General features: G+C 43.4%; 1 protein-coding gene across 6 annotated transcripts in view; it reads left to right on the top strand.

Moving 5' to 3' along the window:
• The window catches only part of CYRIB (CYFIP related Rac1 interactor B), a 217,518-nt gene that overhangs the window by 16,360 nt on the left and 186,491 nt on the right, over nucleotides 1-14,667 (top strand). The window contains exons 1-2 of one of the 6 annotated variants that reach the window (XM_073632244.1): nucleotides 2,604-2,713; nucleotides 4,047-4,085. The exons of 3 other annotated variants lie outside the window; for them this stretch is intronic. The gene's annotated coding sequence lies outside the window, so the exon portion shown is untranslated. Of the gene's footprint in view, nucleotides 1-2,603; nucleotides 2,714-4,046; nucleotides 4,086-14,667 lie in introns of those variants that run through there. 2 more of the 6 variants (XM_073632246.1, XM_073632249.1) reach the window with 2 other exon arrangements.

The following is a 14,667-nucleotide window of genomic DNA, read 5'->3' as shown; positions in this document are numbered from 1 at the left end:
TAACACATGTGAATAGCCAATTTATATACACATATTAGAGCCAATTTACCTACCTTCATGTCTTTGGAGTGTGGGAGGAACCCCCGCAAACACAGGGAGTGCATGCAAACTCCATGCAGATAGTGTCCTGGCCAAGATTTAAACCAAGGATCATAGTGCTGCAAGGCATAAGTGCTCACCACTAAGCCGTTGTTCCCATCACAGAGCTCTCTACCGAACTCTAAAATATTAGTTTTGCATAGACTGATGTTTCAGCTGAACGTTCCCTTATTACCACATCCCTCTTTTTTATAGCGATTCCCCGAACAAGACAGGACAGGACACAGGGTCTTCCCCTGTGGGACTTACAGTGTACAGAAATCATCTCTTGACATTTCATATCTACTTAAAGCGGGGTTTCACCCAAATTTTGAACATTATCTCTATGCATTCTCTTCCTTGCCTAGATGCTGACATGCTGTGTAAAAAAATTTAAATCGCCGTAATTACCTTTTTTTTTTCTAATCTTCTTAGCACTTCCTGGTTTTCCTCCCATGGGAGTAGGCGTGTTTCTAGCCTCTCCCAGACCTCCCACAGTCCCCTGGGAGCTAGTCTCAGGCTTCCCAGCATGCATTGTGCAACAGCGTCATCACAACATCTCGGTGAATGCTGGGAGCACAGCATTCACCGCATCCAGGAAATACATGCTTGTGGGCTTCAAATGCCCACAATGAAGATGGAAACCGCCTTCAGTGAATTTTATAAGTTATTCTTTACAACGAAATCGGACACAGGCGGACTTATTACACAGAACATGTGAGTAGATAATCATGAGAAGAAAAGTTTGTGAATGAACTCCAAAAAAAAAAAAGGATAGATAGATGGACCCCCGCTTTAAAGCTGTATTCAAGGAATTCAGCCACTTTGTAAAAAGTGAAGACACATGGGGCTGTGAGAGAGGAGGGAAGCACACAGAGCAGCTATGCCACCCCTCACCTCTGCTGCCCATTCAGAGAAGCCTTTTTTTGTGTGAATGTGTTCAAATATTACCAATGCTTCTGTGATTGGGCAGGAGGAGACTTTAGAAAAAGTGAAGGAACACTGTGAGTTAAGCCCAGGGAGCTGCATGACATTTCCTGGGCTCATCTCTATTATTTATATCTGACAGCTGTATTGCCCTGCCAGGATTTGCCCTCTAGGCACATAGGGCTGTGAGAGAGGAGAAAAGCACACAGAGCAGCTATGCCCACCCCTCCCCTCTACTGCCCATTCAGAGAAGCCTTTGTATTTTGTGAATGTGTTCACATATTACAAAGGCTTCTGTGAATGGACAGGAAGAGGGGAGAGGCAGGCATAACAGCTGCAGCGCCTCTTCTATTCAAGATGCAGAGCTCAGAAGGATCAGCATTGGGCTCCCTGAACTACAGAGATAGATAAAGCTGTCAGATATAAATAATAGAGCTAAGTGCAGGAGGTGTCTTGCATCTTGCTGGACTTAACTCATAGTGTGCTTTCATTTTTTACCAAGGAACTGAATTCCTTCAATTCAGCTTTAAAACTCTTTTCACTAGTGATAGACCAGATTAAAAACTATCCTAAAACAACTTTGTCAGATATGTAACATTCCTCCTGCCTCGCTGCCTACAGCCCACTCCTCCAGCCCCAAACATTTTCTTATGGTGAGTAAATGTAGATCATATCACAAGAGTTCATCAACAATGGATAGGCAGACAACTGACACGTTTCGTGAATTAAATTTACTTCTTCAGTGGAGAAACAAGGGGTGGAGGTCTGAAAATATATAAACGTATGCCAATGTCAGCTCAGATATACACTAATATTTTTGTTACATAATGCTCAGTATCGACCAACAACTGAAGTATCAATTTACAGAGGACTGGTCTTTTAAATCTGACTAGTCGCTGCGGCTTGCTATCCAGTGTCATTCAATAAGCTTGTTGAGGACAGGAATTTCATCACCCTTCCTCCAGTAATATCACGAATGACACAAGGGTTAATCTCCGAAACTTCCTCAATGGACTTTTTATATGAGTATAATTATACAGACTTCCTCCTATAGCTGTGAACTGTTAATCTGCTAGTTATTGACCAGGGAGCCTGTAATGAGAAGGGGGTGCACCTCACTTCTTCATTTGGGCGCCTGACATCCGGTAAGAGAAGAGCTCTCGTCCTCATTTGTCAATGTTAGACTCACAGCTACGGGATGTGTTGTAAGCTGGCTCAGTTCCCGTCGAGAAGTTTCTTGCTCTATGTTCTGGGTGTTGCAATAAACCTAGAGTGATAGAGAAGTATATGTCAGTTGCAGGCTAATCCTTTTCAACTTAGTGCAATCTCCTCCAAAGTTTAGATTTAAAAAATTGAATAAAAAGAAATACTGCCTGCAATACTCTTCTGCTCTCTGGAGCTGTCCCCTGTAGACTCACCATTCTGTGATCTAGTGTCTGTTTCAGGTTGAATGACACCCAAGATTGTTTAACACACTCCCTGTGAATGCTGAGATTCTTCGAGCCTGCCCCCTAGGGGTGTGTCATCACAATGCCCTGTACTCCAATACAGTGATGCAGATAATGGCATTGACCCGCCCCCTAGGATCACATCCTCACAGAGCCCTGCCTTTAAATAGAGTGATGTATGTAGGGCATTGAGCAATGCTCAGCAGAAGGGAAGGGGTGAAGGGAACCCTGTGTGTTATGTGAAAAAGCCATATGAAAAGGTAAGTACAAAAGAGGGTAAAAAAGGAGGAATGGGAAGATTAGACACAGCACAATAATGATTTGGTATTGTGGGGTGTAAGTGGTGTAAACAAATAATATTAGGGGAAGAGGGGAAGATGTCAATTGGCAGACAATAGGTATAACATAACATTGTATTATTTTGGGAGTGATTGGGAGGTTTTTTTTTTTTTACAACAAATGATGTATATGCTTGTATATACACAAAAAAAGTATCTAAAAATCTATCAAAATGACAGAAGAAAATAGATTTATTTTACTACATGTAATGGGGTGGATTTACTAAAAGCACATAGACTGAGCACTTTGCAAGTGCAGTTTTTCCAGAACTTAGTAAACAAGGGGAAGCTCTTGCTGACTTCCATCATCCAACCGCATTTTCTCTGGAGAAGAGACGCTTGAGAGGGGATATGATTTCAACTTACAGATACAATACTGGTGATCCCACAATAGGGATAAAACTTTTTTACGGAAGGGAGTTTAACAAGACTCGTGGCCACTCATTAAAATTAGAAGAAAAGAGGTTTAACCATAAACTGTGTAGAAGGTTCTTTACTGTAAGTGCGGCAAGGATGTGGAATTCCCTTCCACAGGTGGTGGTCTCAGCAGAGAGCATCGATAGTTTCAAAAAACTATTGGATAAGCACCTGAACGACCACAACATGCAGAGATATACAATGTAATACTGACCTATAATCACACACATAGGTTGGACTTGTGTCTTTTTTCATCCTCACCTACTATGTAGCTATGGGCAAGCATAAATGCATTTTTTTTTTTTCCTTGCATGTGATTGGGTATCCTATGTAAAGTGAAGTTTTACCTCATTTACTAAGCTCTGGAGCAACTTGCAGTCTATTTGCCTTAAACTATAGGTACAACTTTTTCATTTTGGGTAGAGTAAGGGAGGGTTATAACCCCTGTCATTTTTTTTTTGCCATTTGTGTCCTATTGGGGAGATTTGCCTTCACTTCCTGTCCCATAACCAAAACAGGAAGTGAGAGGAAATCCCTAAAAATTAAAGGAATACATTGGGATCCCCAGGTCACCAGAACTATCATCCCCATTGGAAGATATACTCTATTACTTTTCTGGGGACGACCCACAATTTGGGATTTTCTTTTGCTTTCACTTTCAGTTGTAATGGTAAACAGGACAAATAGAGGGGGCGAATCTCCCTAATGGAGGCACAGACAGCAATAAAAACCAGACGGAGGTTCTAATCCAAAACTAAAACAAAAATAAAAAAACTTTTGCCTCTAGTTATACTTTAAGTAAATCAAACCCTACGATTCTGTGTTTTTCCCTATTTAGGTTTCCATGGATTACAGTTGAGTGAACTGATCCAAAAAGGTAGAGACAACTCAAAATTGGCTATCATATTTTTTACATTCCTTAAATACTGCATGCCTTTAACTCATGCATCTAATTATGTATTTCCTTTTGTGAATCGTCAGACATTTTTGCACCCCATACATAGCTTTAGACCTGGGCCCCCCGAGCCTGACCCCCAACTTTCCCACTGGTCGTCCCACTGAATCCGCCCAATGGCCATCCCACCAAGTCCTTCAGTGCACCCACTGTTATCTTAACACTCTTACAACTTAATATATGAAAATGGATCCAATCCAGCAAAGAGACATCCTCATATGTCCAGCAAAGAGACATCCCAATCCAGCAAAGAGACATTCCCATATATTCAGCAGAGAGACATCCCAAGCCAGCAAAGAGACATTCATATATAGCAAAGAGACTCCTCATATAGCAACAAGGCAGCCCAATACAGCAAAGAGACAGCCCAATCCAACAAAGATACAGTCACAGCACGGGCCCACATCCAGCAACATTGTCAATCAATTTACCATTGTAATATTTTAACAACTTGTCTCCAGACCAGTCCACGGTGAGCACTGTGCAGTCCTACAGGCTGCACGCTGCACAGCTCTTCCACACGGCTGAGCTGGCTTGGCGACCCAAACCAGCATCCGGTCTGGAGGGAGAGGCAGAGTGAAAATGATATCACTCCGCCTTCCCCCTGCAGCCTGGATGAAGTGAGCTGCATCGGCTCACCCTGCAGCCATCCTGCTTTAGCAATTGCTAGTTACTACAGCAGCAACAACTTGGTCTTGTTTGTCTCGTTTACCTTCAAACCAGCATCAATTCTTATAGATACACTTGCACTCAGATTTTGAAGGAACTCTGCAGGTAGGTTGATCCAGTTATCTTGGAGAACTAACCAAAGATCCTCTTTGGATGTCGGTTGCCTCAGATCATCTCTTCATGTAATTCCAGACAGACTCCATAATGTTGAGATTAGGGCTTTGTGGGTGTCAAACCATCACTTCCAGGGCTTCTTGTTTTTTTTTTTTTACTCCGAAGATAGGTCCTAATGACATTGGCTGTATGTCTGGGGTCGTTAACCTACTGCAGAATAAACTTTGGGCCAATCACACGCCTCCCTGTTGGTATGGCATGATGGATAAGTATCTGCCTGTATTTCTCAGCATTGAGGACTCCATTGATCATGGCCAAATCTCCAACTCCATTTGTAGAAATGCAGTCCCAAACTTGCATGGATCCTCCACCATGCTTCACTGTTGCCTGCAGACACTCATTGTATCACTCTCCAGCCCTTCACCAACAAACTGCCTCCTGTTACAGCCAAAGATTTCACATAACTCATCAGTCCAGAGCACTAGCTGCCATTCTCTGCACCCCAGTTCCTATGTTTTCGTGCATAGTTGAGTCTCTTAGCCTTGTTCCCACATTGGAGATATTGCTTTTTGGCCACAATTCTTCCATGAAGACCACTTCTGGGCAGACTTCTTCGAACAGTAGACAGGTGTACCTGGGTCCTACTGGTTCCCAACAGTTCTGTGCTGATGGCACTGCTGGACATCTTCTAATGTGGAAGGGAAGTAAGCATGATGTGTCTTTCATCTGCTGCATTAAGTTTCCTTGGCCGACTATGGTCCACAACTATGGACGTTTCTTTGTGCTTCTTCAAAAGAGCTTGAACAGCACATCTTGAAAGCCCAGTCTGCTTTGAAATCTTTGCCTGGGAGAGACCTTGCTGATGCTGTATAACAACCTTGTGTCTTGTTGCTGTGCTCAGTCTTGCCATGGTGTATGACCCAAGACATGAAACTGTCTTCCACAACCTCACCTTAGTAGCAGAGTTTGGCTGTTCCTCACCCAGTTTTAAGCCTCCTACACAGCTGTTTCTGTTTTAGTTAATGACTGTATTTCAACCTACATATGAAATTAATGATCACTAACACCTGCTTGTTTAATTGGTTAACCATACACCTGACTCGAATCCTATAAAATTCCTGCTTTTGTGCGAGTGTATAAAGTGTGCAAGTGTAAGAACTGATTCTAGTTTATGGCCAAAGGATAGGGTAAGAAAACCTGGTCTGAGATAAATATGTAGTCTGTCATGCAACATGCAATGCTTCAAAGTTGTTAAGGTCGGCATGAACAAAGCTAGGGAACCTGATAGGGGGATGTTGCTGGTGGAGTACCAAAAAATTCCAATGCTGTATATTGCTAGACTCCACCTTTAACTGAAACAACGGATTTGGGAGGTGATGTCCTTTAATGCCACGTACACACGATCATACTTTACGGCATACTTGGTACGGCGTACTGGATTTCGTCGGACAATTCGATCGTGTGAGGGCTCCAGCGGGCTTTGTTTTCTCAAAAGTTTGACGGACTTAGATTTGAAACATGTTTCAAATCTGTCCGACGGACTCGAGTCCGGTCGAAAAGTCCGCTCGTCTGTATGCTAGCCCGATGGACAAAAACCGACGCTAAGGCAGCTATTGGCTACTGGCTATGAACTTCCTTGTTTTAGTCCGGTCGTACATCATCACGTACGAATCCGTCGGACTTTGGTTGATTGTGTGTAGGCAAGTCCGTTCATTCGGAAAGTCCGTTGTAAAGTCCGTTGAAAAGTACGCCGGACAAAGTCTGCCGTAAAGTCCGATCGTGTGTACGCGGCATAAGTGTTAGACAAAAGGGGCTTTTCTGTCATTTTTCCTTGCTCCATTTTAGTTGTATGGCAGTGGGGGGTTGGAGACCTGTCTATAGCTATCTATACAGATGCCAGGAACAGAGTCTAATGAAGAGAGCTGATATATTTAGAAAGCTTGTATCGACATTGTTGTCTGGAACAGTATATTGTATCACTAAACTCTCACTGTCTGCAAACAAATACCGAAACTCTATATACAGTAGAAAGGGAAATAACCTGAAAAAGAGGATCCCCTAGCTAAATATCACCTGCTGACATTATATTCTTTAAAGTCGAATCCTAGGCAGATATAAAAGATCAAAATGAATGCAGTTCTGTAACCAGTAATACATCATTGAGGCTCGGTTCACACACATGTGTTTTTTTAGAGCGTTTTGCAAATTGCAGAAACGCTCTACAGCCTATTTAACATGGCTTCCTATGGGACATGTTCACAACTATGCGTTTTTCAGCAGGTGCCTTTTTGGAAACGGATCAGGGACTTTTTTTTCCCACAGCAGATTGCATTTTGCATGTAATAGACCTCAATGGACCCACACCAAAAACACAAGTGTTTAAATGCATTTTGTTTTCTCCATAACAAACTGTGAATAGCCGGTTGTCAAGGAGCAGGCGGCCACCGTGTCCTTAACAACCGATGAGTCATCAGCTGTCATCGGGCTTCCCCGCTGACAGCTGAATGTAAAAGAAAAAATTGTCAGCAATAAAAAAATTAAGAAATAAATGGTGTGGGTCCCCCCCCCCATCCATACCAGGCCCTTCAGGTCTGCTATTGATTTTGGGGGGGACCCCACATCTTTTTTATTTGGGCGTGGGGTTCCCCTTAAAATCTATAGCAGACCCGAAGAACCTGGTATGGATTGTGGGGGGGGACCCCACACTGTTTTTTCCCGATTTTTTTTTCTTTTTTTATGACTCATCTGTTGTTAGGGGCGTGGCGGCCAGCTTCTCAGCCCACTCCTTGACAACCAGCTATTCACAGTTTGTTAAAGTGGAGAAAAAAAAAGGCAAAATGCATGAAAACCGTTCAAAAACGCATCAATATCCTGTGTTCTAAAACACAAAACATGCTGGAAAACGGCATAGATGTGAACCTAGCCTAAATGTATTTTCTAAAACATTTCTAAATGTCGGTCTCTGAATATGACCGGGTATCAGCCTCTTAGAGTCCCTGTACAACAGGGCTACAGTGTGAGAAGAAAAAGCAGCACAAGAAGCCAACCCGTTAATTTGCTGATAGGAGGAGAAAGCAGAGTGACAGATGAGCTCATCATTGTGCTACTTCTCCTTGCACTGTCCAGTCACAGGCTGGGGAGGTCCAGGATGACCTGGGCTCATGGAAAGGGGTTGGATGATGCCAGCCATCAGAATGAGGGCATCTAGTGGCAGAAAAAAGTACTGCAGGGGGGATCTCTTGATTGAAGGTGAATATTGCACACAAAACTGCTTTTTTTTTATTGCTTAATGAGCTATTCATTTTTATATTGTTATTGTTGGCTGAAGTTCTGTTTTTGAGGTGGTTCTGTAAAGTAAGGCAATTGATAAATAAGGGGAAGTGCCAAGGTAATACTTCCCCAGTGAGTAACTTTCATATAGGACATGTGATATCAGATGAGTGACATGTGCTTCTGGTAAAATGCTCTTGTATTTGTGAATTGCATAAGTCACACATTTACAAAGCAGGCAGCATAATTATTTAAAAGCCAACAGATAATTTTTGATCGTATCTTATATATTGTAAAGCGCTGCGTAAACTGTTGGCGCTATATAAATCCTGAATAATAATAATAATAATAACTATTGATTGAAATCCTTTTCCCCCCATGGGTGGCATATCGATTGAACGGGTTGTCGACCATAGACTGAATATTCATATCAGAAGAGATTGATCGGTTGATTTCTTTTCCTGTTTGACCTCTTTCGATGGGAATAGTCGATCAGAAATTGATCATTTATCAAAGTGTGTATGACCACCATAAGACTGTGTTTAGAGTATATGGACAGAAACCTTTTATATCTCCAATATCTTATTTAGATATCATAAAGAATATATAATATAATTAAAAAAATATATAATATTACATAAAATATATATAATTTACAGTAATAATTTATAAAACGACATAAAATGTATAAAAAAAAAATCATTATAATAATATTATCCCTGAATTCGGCCTTGCCTCCCATCACCGTTGCTAGAATAGGATATCTTTCCCCAGAAGAACTTAGTGGAGGGAAAAGCGGCCACTGAGGAATGGAGTCTTCCTAATCCTCCGCTTGTTGGTATGATAATCCTGTGTAACCACAGCGCTTTAGAAAAGGAGAAATGAACTTCTCTTGTAACAGGAGTGAAAGGTCTCAGAAATGGAGCCGCAGATGAGCTAGTGGTGGAAACCCGATTTAAAGGAGCAGTAACCCTAAAATGCAGGTGAAGGATGGATTCTTTGCAGGCAGAGGGCTGAGATCTCTGGTCACTCTGCTCTCCTCTCTCTGAGCTATCCGTGGTGCTGAACCTTGTAGAACTGACCAGCTAAAGCCTGGATGAGCATCATATGGCAATATACTTATATAAAGCCAACACCTACCGCATTTCTTTACAAGTTGGGGACATCACACAGCAGGGATTTTTTTCAGCAGGAATGTGGCGAAACACAGGAACATCCAGTACTGAATGTATGTAATGGCAAGGGGTGGTGGTGTGTTCTGGAGAGTCTATCAATACTGGCTGCAGGGGAATCTATTGTCCCTGGAGGGGGGTCTATTGTTGATGGGGGTTCAATTGTTGCTGGGAGGGATCTGCTCTTAAGGGAGAGGTCTACTGCTGCTGGGAGGTTTATTGTAGTTGGGGGGGGGGGGGTCTGTTATTGCTGAGAGGGAGGATCTACTGTTGCTGGATGGGGGTATATTATTGTGGAGGATCTATTGTTACTGGGGGGGGGTCTATTGTTGCTAGCTGCAGGGGATTTATTTTATTGCTTTTTTGTTATTATTATTATACAGGATTTATATAGCGCCAACAGTTTGCGCAGCGCTTTACAGCATGAGGGCAGACAGTACAATTACAATACAAATCAATACAGGAGGGATCAGAGGGCCCTGCTCATTAGAGCTTACAATCTAGAAATCATTAACAAATTCCATACAAACTACTTGAAAACCGCAAAGAGGGGCGGTACTGGGAGGTTGATAGGCAGCATTGATGAGCACTGATAGGCGGCACTGATGGGCACTGATAGGTGACATTGATGAGCATTGGTAGGCGGCACTGATAGGTGGCAATGATGAGCACTGATAGGTCACATTGATGAGCACTGATAGGCGGCACTGATGAGCACTGATAGGTGACATTGATGAGCATTGATAGGCGGCACTGATAGGTGGCACTGATGAGCACTGATGAGCACTGATAGGTGGCACTGATGAGCACTGATAGGCGGCACTAATATTTGGCACTGATGAGCACTGATAGGTGGTATTGATGAGCACTGATAGGCGGAATTATTAGCTGGCACTGTTGATCACTGGTAGCTGGCACTGTTGATCACTGGTAGGTGGCATTGATGAGCACTGATAGGTGACATTGATGAGCACTGATAGGTGGCACTGATGTGCACTGATAAGTGGCATTGATGAGCACTGATAGGTGGCACTGATGTGCACTGATAAGTGGCATTGATGAGCACTGATATTTGGCGCTATTGAGCACTGATACTGTAGGTGGCACTGATAGGCAGCACTGATTAGCACTGATAAGCAGCAATGATAGGCAGCACTGATAGGCTGCGCTGATTGGCACTGATGGGGTGCCCTGATTATCAGTGTAAACAATGTACAGACAGTCTTGCTGGGTAACGCCTCTCCTTTCCTTACATGGACACAGCGTGGGAGGAAAGGACTTCTGATAACCAACAAGTCTGTTTACATGTGATAAGCTGATCACATGGTAAACAGGCACTGTGATTGGCTCTGTCCAAAGGACAAGGCAGTCACAGAGCCCACTGAATGCCGCCCCAGGGGGCACGCGGGAGGCAGGGTTCTGGGAGGATGTCCATGGAGGGCCTCCTAGAACTGGAAGTCCGGGGCCCGGATGGAAGGGGGGGGGTCAGGGGGGCCCTTCATGGTTCCTTGCATCGAGGCCCTGAAGATTCTAGTTATGCCTCTGATACAGTATATATACTGTCCATATACATACATTACCTTCAATTAACAGGTAGTTTTTACTTGTCTAGGGTTTTATATTTATTTGTCTGGAGCTTTTCTTTAATGTTCCATTCCACAGGAAACCTCTCATGCAGCGTCTCCACCCATTCCAAGAAGGACATTTGGTGTCATTTTTATGCACTCCGGCCAGGCTGATGGTTTTATAAAGTATTTCTGATGAGTAGCAGAATACAAGCAGCATGATTTAAACATGACTTGGTAACGGCATTATAGATTTGCTGGAGCAACAGTTCATGAATATTAATAAGGCTTCTTTCCTGGCGGTTCAGGTTCAGCCAGCAACACAGATTGTTGTTCTCGATCAGCGGGAAGGCTGGAAGGCGGACTGGTCATGCCGGTGCAGAAAGCAGCGCTTACATATGGAAACAGCATTATGCAAACAGCAGTCTTTGTTAGGAGAAAGACGAAGATTTGTGACCCACATATTTTCCTGATGCATTTCTTTAGAGGACTGATATACCTAATATGTAAAAACTGTGTCCTAATCACATTCACAATTATATATCAAAGTGTAAGGCCTCATGCACACTAACTTCAGCTTGTTCAATTAACCACTTCAGCCCCAGAAGATTTGGCTGCTCAATGACCAGGCCATTTTTTGCGATTCGGCACTGCGTCGCTTTAACTGACAATTGCGCGGTCGTGCGATGTTGTACCCAAACAAAATTGATATCCTTTTTTTGCCACAAATAGAGCTTTCTTTTGGTGGCATTTGATCACCTCTGCCGTTTTTTATTTTTTGCGCTATAAACAAAAGAAGAGCAACAATTTTGAAAAAAACACAATATCTTTTACTTTTTGCTATAATAAATATCCCAATTTTTTTTTTTTTTAAACTATTTTCTTTCTTCTTCCTCAGTTTAGGCCGATATGTATTCTTCTACATGTTTTTGGTAAAAAAAAAATTGCACTAAGCGTATATTGAGTGGTTTGCGCAAAAATTATAGTGTCTACAAAATAGGGGATAGATTTATTTTTATTTTATTTTTTTACTAGTAATGGCGGCGATCTGCAATATTTATTGGGACTGCGATATTGCGGCGAACAAATTGGACACTTTTGACAAATTTTTGGGACCATTGACAATTATACAGTGATCGGTGCTATAAAAATGCACTGATTACTGTATAAATGTCACTGGCAGGGAAGGGGTTAGCACTAGGGGACGATCAAGGGGTTAACTGTGTTCCCTAGTGTGTGTTCTAACTGTAGGGGGATGGGACTGTCTAGGAGGAGAGAGAAATTGGTGTTCATACATAGTATGAACACATGATCTCTCTCTCTACTCCCCTGAAAGAACCGGGATTTGTGTGTTTACACACACAGGTCCCGGTTCTCGCTCTGTCACGAGCGATCGTGGGGGCCCGGCGGTCCTCGCGCCCACCGGGCACTCGCATCAGCTCCAGGCACACGCTGCGGGAGTGCGGCCTTGTGGCCAAAAGGAAAAGCGATGTAAGGTAACCTTGATTTGCCCACCTGAGCCAACCTGCTGCAGTAAAACTGCGGCGTCTGGTCCGGAAGTGGTTAAGCTTTGACAAAAAAAAAAAACCTGAAAGCTGATTAGTTTCTATGTGGGTGTGCACCATATTTTGCACTCTCCAGTTTTAGTAAATCAACAACCCCTATGGGATTGATTTACTAAAGGCAAACAGACTGTGCACACTGCAAATGCACTTGCTCCAGAGCTTAGTAAATGAGCAGAAGCTCTGTTGACTTCCATCATCCAATCATGTGCAAGCTGTTTTTTTTTTTTATTTTCCTTGCATGTGATTGGGTATTCTTTGCAAAGTGAAGCTTTACCTCATTTACCAAGCCCTGGAGCAACTGCACTTTGCAAAGTGCACAATCTATTTGACTTTAGTAAATCAACCCCTATGTGTCCATGCACACATGTAGGGTTATGTATTAAAACTGGAGAGTGCAAAATCTGGTGCAAGTCTGCATAGAAACCAATCAGCTTCCAGGTTTTATTTTAAAAGCTTAACTGAACAAGCTGAAGTTAGAAGCTGATTGGCTATCATGCACAGCTGCACCAGATTCTGAGTGCACCAGTTTTGGTAAATCTACCCCATAGACTTTTACCAGAGTTTAGAAGCAGCAGAGTTTAGAGGTGGTCACAGCTCCTCCCCTGAACGTAGAAGAATCCTGTTCAGAAGAAGAGCCTTTGGGCATAAAAAAACGCCAAACGTGCCTAAACGCTCCGCGCATTTAGCACTTCAGCATTTATTCATTTCAATGGCCAGAATGAATAAACTCCCAAACACCAAATGCTGCTAAACTCACTTAAACCTGTTTGAAAAATTCAGCTTTGGTGAGTTATTTTATGTTGATTTTCTCCTATCAGGAGAAACAGAATTTACAGTAAACTAGTCCTTTGACATGGGGCGGACTCCACTAGGAGTACACCTGCTTAGCAGGGAATCTGTCCACTAATCTCCTCTGAGCAGGCGGGTGGCTGGTCCGCTCTGCTTATGCAGAGTTGACACGGACACATCCCACTCTCCCCTCTGGGCGGTCGGAAGTAAATGGATCACCTGTCCGTTTACACCTTACTGCCAGTGGCGGCCTGTGCATTGGGGGCGCCCGGACGCCGCCCCCTCTATCCACGCCACCCCCTATATGAATAATGGATAGATTCATGCATAGTATCAGGGTGGTACCGTATGCCGCCTCCCCAAAAAAAAATTACCACCAGCCGCCACTGCTGACTGCCATCCAATCCAATCCAATTCGCGAGATGGATAGGGAAAGAAGTCCCATCATGTCTGTTTTTAGCAGATAGGATCGGATGTCGTGGGTGTCAACGGACACCCGATAGGTCCGCCTGTGTGAAAGGTCTTTTAGTGTGAAATAGGGAAATCAAGTGATCACCTCTGTATCAGTGGCAGGTGGTGCTCAATATTTTTTTTTTTTGGAGGGGGTGGCAAACCAATGCCACCCCCCCTCCCCGCGGGAGGCAGCGATTCCACCCCCCCCGGGAGACGGATGGGATGGCGGCAATCCCCCCCTCCACGCACGCGCATGGGAGACGGATGGAATGCGACGATCAGAGGCCTCCCTAACTTAGGAGGCAGGTGACAAGGATCCGGGGTAAGGCTGCTGCTCCTCGCTTCAGGGCCGTTGCTTCTCCTCCCGGCCGAACAGGAAGTGGGTCCTGATACTCCCTGGCCAATCAGGTCTCAGGACCCGCTTCCTGATTTGCTGGGAGCAGAATCAGAAAGACCATAGTGAATATTAATTCGCTATTGTCACACAGCTGGGTGGGCTCAGGGCGCAGTGCTCTGTACCTGGAGCCCACCCCTTTTTGAAGCCAATTAGAGCCTGAGGCTCTAATCATGTGCTTCAAAAAAAAAAAAAAAACATTGAAATCCATGTGTCCAGCATGTAGATTAGGGGCCGAGCTTTGGATAACCTTTAACTAAGTAAATATGAAATAAATCTAGAAATAATCAGCTTGATTACTCAATGGAAGGCACACCTTCGCCCACTTTCCTGTTACAGTCTGTTAGCAAGCATGTTGGTAGTGCTGGGATTTCTTTTTGAAAAAAGTCCAGCATTTTATGCAAACTATGTCATGGATGCTCCCTGTATTCAGTGTTTATTTGTTAAATAAGGATCTTATACAAACAAAATAGACAACATCTCATTTTAGGCCCCTTTCACACGGTCGGACCG

Source organism: Aquarana catesbeiana, linkage group LG05 (genome assembly GCF_042186555.1).
Source record: "Aquarana catesbeiana isolate 2022-GZ linkage group LG05, ASM4218655v1, whole genome shotgun sequence".
Taxonomy (NCBI): domain Eukaryota; kingdom Metazoa; phylum Chordata; class Amphibia; order Anura; family Ranidae; genus Aquarana; species Aquarana catesbeiana.
This window is presented reverse-complemented; position numbering and strand designations above follow the sequence as displayed.